General features: G+C 39.9%; 1 protein-coding gene across 1 annotated transcript in view; it reads left to right on the top strand.

Moving 5' to 3' along the window:
• The window catches only part of LOC113656948 (scavenger receptor cysteine-rich type 1 protein M130-like), a 158,567-nt gene that overhangs the window by 147,463 nt on the left and 6,104 nt on the right, over positions 1 to 5,000 (top strand). The window lies entirely within an intron of this gene.

Below are 5,000 nucleotides of genomic sequence, written 5' to 3'. Positions count from 1 at the left end.
CACACACACACACACACATGCACACACACACACACACACACACACACACACACACACACACACACACACACACACACACACACACACACACACACACACACACACACAATTCTTTTTAGTGAAATGTGTTTGTTCTCTTAACTGACCTGCTGAGGGCGCTGTTAGGAAACTGCTGTATTATTATTATTATTATTATTATTATTATTATTATTATTATTATTATTATTATTATTATTATTATTATTACTAAAAGAATAAAATATACAAAACCACACAAATCTAACCCATAATATATAAACCCATAAATAAACACACAAACACAACTCCTGAATAGTGTTTATGTCTGGAGTTACCATGTGTGTCATTTCAGTATTAAGTCCTCATTATGAGCTTAACTCTGAATATGAGACTTTATTATTAAAATGAGGAAAATGTTTTCATGATGTGAACTGAAGTGAATTTATGTGTGTGTTCCTGAGAACAGAACAGAACAGAATACAATAGAACAGAATCTTTATTGTCTTTGTATAAAAACAGTGACATTTGTCAGTAAAAGTCCCAGTAAAAAATAAAGTCCTAAAATCCACAAAATTCTAAATAAAATGTGGAGCATCAGTGCAGTAGAAGCTTGTGTGATATTAATTTTTCCCTGCGTGTGATTTACCATTTTAATGCACATTCACGTGAACAGGAGTCAGAATTCAGCACAGCACCAGTGCTGCAGTGCAACAAAATCTTTCCCTTTCTAATCAGCATCACCGTTAACATCATTTATTAAATTAGACTCGTTATCGACCAAGTTCATCTTTTCTGCTCTAAAACTTTGTCCTGGTTTCCTTTGGGCCGAATAACTGAAAGTGACGTTTGGACTATTTTCAGTGACGAACCCGATAAAGAGACTTAACTCACATTAACTATAATCTAATCTTAGCCGAGTTAAACACAGAGAGATTAGATCCGATATAAGAGCCGTGTGACACGGTGTAGAGACGACTAAACGGTTCTATGGCACAAGTCTAGTGCGGTACAACAGTAAGTAATAACAGCAGCTGGGTGACATCTGATGGTGGTGGAGTTCCAACATGGAGACTAACAGAGACATGAAACGGAACAACAGAATGGACTTTAGTGCAGCGGTGGAGGAGAGCAGCTAACGGGAGCAGTAAGAGAAACGTGTGCAGCAGTCTGCTACTGTCAGCTTCTCATCACTGGTGTATATAGTGCAGAAGACTCCGGTGTAAAAGAGTGAATGTGTGTGCAGTGTGTGAGGCAAAGTTCAGTTCAGGGGCTTTAGTGAAAGACTGCTTCAGCACACTGATGGTCCTGGGGGTAAAAACTGTTCCTTAGTCTGGAGCTGTGAGCAGAAATGGTCCTGTAACAGCTGGCGGATGTCAGGAGTGTAAACAGATGATAAGGGGTGAGTGAGGTCTTGAACTGTGAGGTAGATGTTAGTGTGTCTCCTCACACAGCTCCTGTTGTAAATCTCCTCCAAGGATGCAAGCTGAAAGTGATTTTCCTGTTGATGACGATTTCTTGTCTGCTGATGTACTAGTGACATATAGCACAGTCCGATGCAGTATGTCACTATGTTGTCCATGGTGCAGCACTAGAAGATCACTAGCAGCTGTTGATGCAGCTCGGCTTTCTCCAGTGTCCTCACAAACTAAAGTGGACGTGTATTACTCCAAGTCTGCTAGCTTAGCATTAGCTTAGCATTAGCTTCTATGTAAACAGAGGTGTGCGTTAGAGTAGCAGATGTTGTAGATGTGAGGAACAATGAGTGTGAGTCAGTGTGACATTAGTGCACCAGTCATTGTGAATGTGAACACACAGAGCGCCGCCTCTGTTCTTACCGGAGTCCCTTGTGCGGTCGGTGCGGTCATCTGACTGACTGCTAACTCAATAGCCGCGTTGGGGTGAATTATAAAAAGAAGCTGAATAAATGATTGTCCATTTTGTCTTGAAGTGACCGTACATAAGCAGGCACAGAGGGTTTGTGCTCCTTAGCCTGGCCTGTATCCTAGTACAGCATCCTCGCTTGTCTTTGCTCTCCCTACGCCGCCTTCACCGCCTGCCTGCCGGTGTGCTGATCCACAGAGCTGTCGGTGCTCTGATTAGCTCTGCAGGAATCATATCAGTGTTGGGAAGTGACTTTCTCACACTTTGTTCATTTTTATAACTTCCTGATGGCTCATATGGTCACAGACAGTTTAGACTTCTGCTTCTTCTGGTTTACAAATCAAATCAAATCAAATTTTATTTGTCACATACACATACATACATGGTACGACATGCAGTGAAATGCTTTAGGCAACGGTCTCTACCAGATGTGTGACTTTTGACCTTTAATAATTTCATATCACTAATGCCATGACAGCTGTCAGGGTAATAAAAAGGTAATAAAACTGTCAGCTGATGGAATATGACCTTTACATCTCTCTTATATGTATATTTATGCATATGTATATACATTATTTCTCTGTCTATATTTTCATATTTTTATATAGTTTTCTTATATAGTTTATACTTTTTATTATTATTCTATTTTTTTGCTTTGTTTTTAAAAATACTTTTTATTCTTATACAGTATAATAATAGTATAAGACAGTATAAGAATAAAAAGTATTTTATTTTAAGTATTTGTTATGACAGCTGTCATTAGTGATATGAAATTATTAAAGGTCAAAAGTCATACATCTGGTAGATGTACGTCTTGACTCCAAGTAGTTAAAGAGTCCCCTTTCCCTCCCACCACCACCCCGTCTTTCATATTGTTTTAACACCATCGTGTCTGGTTCCCGTAGACAGGTGATAAGTAATTAAAAGAAGGACATATGTTTTTTGCCTGGTTCCCGTGGACAGGTGGTAAGTAATTAAAACAAGGACATATGTTTTGTTGTTGTTTTTTTAAATGGGCTTTTATGACCCCTTAGAGGAAAATAGTGTTGTTAAACAAGTCCGTATGTTTGATTGACTAGATAGGAGATAGGTACTTAAAAATCGTGTTTGATCCGGGGTGTTTTACGATAGGGTTACCCCTCCCCTCAGACCGGATGGTTTTCAAATCAAGATTATGACACCTCCGACTGATCTGTAACGTCACACACGCGCACCCTGACCAAATGCGCGTGAGAAAAAAAAAGGAGCACATGCCCATCTCAAATTTAGTCTTCAAATACCATATCGCCCCTCTGTGTATAACACGTGTGATTCATTGAACATAGCTATGGCTGTTTGCCCCGATGCACCAAAGAAAATGCGAAAATATATTGAGTCAAGTTTTGCAGAGATTTTAGAGCGTGAATGTAGTGAGTATTGGGCGATGTCAAACGGATGTACAGCTGGCTTTCACTTTAATGCTGAATCAAACAACGTAACGCTTTTCAAGCTATCTGTACCTGATCACAAACACTGGAGCAAAGCTACTGAGGCTGTAACTTTTGATCGGAGTGAATGGAGCAATTTTCATAAATGGTGTAAGGATTTTGACCGCATTGTTCGAGAGGATTTTTCACCAGAGGTCTACGAGCATAAATGGTGGAGCGACTGTTCAACTCATCACCAAATATACTGCATTGAAGCAAGAAATCTTTCAAAGGATGAGCTATCACTGTATGTATCAACAACGATTTTCCGTGACTTCATGTCTGATAAAAAAGAGAAATACGAAGTGAGGTTTGATCCAATCAGCTGGCACGATCTACAACGCTACTTTAATCAAATCGATTATTTATTCCGGAAAAAAGCTGAAGTCGATGATGGGGTAAGAGTACAATTAAACTTTGATGAGGAGTGACTCCGCCTTCCCCTCCCTTCCGCCTTCCCCTCCCTCCGCCTTCTTCCGGTACCTGTACCACCCACATCACGCCCCACTAAAAAAGTGTTTTAAAAACTGCTTCATTTGTGTACGATGTATCGGCTGTTTGAACAACGACGAGTGAAAATGTCACAGGAATTCTTACCTTACTTTTACAACTTTTACAACCTTGGATAAAGATGATGATGAGACGCATTCCAGTTCTAAAGACGAGGAAAATACAGGTGAATCACTCGGAAATAGAAATCTGACCTTTCAGCATTCAAATGATGATGAAACCGACGGCTGTCTTTCCACCGCTGCTTTAGCGGTCATCCGAGGTGTCATGGCTACGCTTTTGGACCGGATTATTTATGAAGATTTGAGAGATAACTGTCATGATGTGCCATAGATCACCCGAGTCAACTCCAACACGCTTGTTTGTTTGAGCCTGAAGCCTACAATCTGCACATGAATGCCTTCAGATTGCTGAAAAAATTGTTTAAACCTTGGCTGAAATACACTCTGGTAAAGGCTCTGAAATTGTGTGGAATAAAAGACACCCCATTCCTGGAAAAAATTCTAGGCATCGCTGCAGCTATCATATGCGACTGGCGGGATGAGCCTAGCATCAAAAGTGTTTTAAGTGAAGCTAAAGGCAAAACCATAGAAATTTGCAGCGACCAAGTGTATGAAGACGTTGTGGATTACTGGACCTTTCACTCAGCTCTGGAGCCGCCCGAACCGTCACACACCTGGGAGACTTCAAAGAGCGCCACGTCTATTCTGTCTCCGAGAAAGATCTGAAGCCCGAGTTCGCCTCTACTCTAAGCCTCTTCCTTGTTATAAAGAATGTGTTTTTGATGCAGTAAACTAATCAAGAATTATGTATCTCAACCCATATATTTGAGGTGTGTGTGTGTGGGGGGGGGGTTGTTTTCTTTTTTTTTAAAAACTGCTCAGAAAAGAAGAATGTTGATTACTAAAATATTACACGGTTGATTTTTGATGCAGAAAATAAATAAATAAATAAATAAAAATTGTAACACTAGTCACGTGATGTCTTTTTAAAATAAAATCTTAAACTATTCATTGTTTATCATTGACGTTCTGATACTTCAAAATGAATGAGCGGCTGTTGAAGAATGTGTATTACACGCCGTCTGACCCCGGTTCGTACAGAGGCGTTGAGTGTTTGCAAAGA

The sequence above is a fragment of the Tachysurus fulvidraco genome, chromosome 19 (genome assembly GCF_022655615.1).
Source record: "Tachysurus fulvidraco isolate hzauxx_2018 chromosome 19, HZAU_PFXX_2.0, whole genome shotgun sequence".
Classification (NCBI taxonomy): Eukaryota; Metazoa; Chordata; class Actinopteri; order Siluriformes; family Bagridae; genus Tachysurus; species Tachysurus fulvidraco.
The sequence above is the reverse complement of the archived record's forward strand: the minus strand, read 5'-3'. Positions and strand labels throughout refer to the sequence as shown.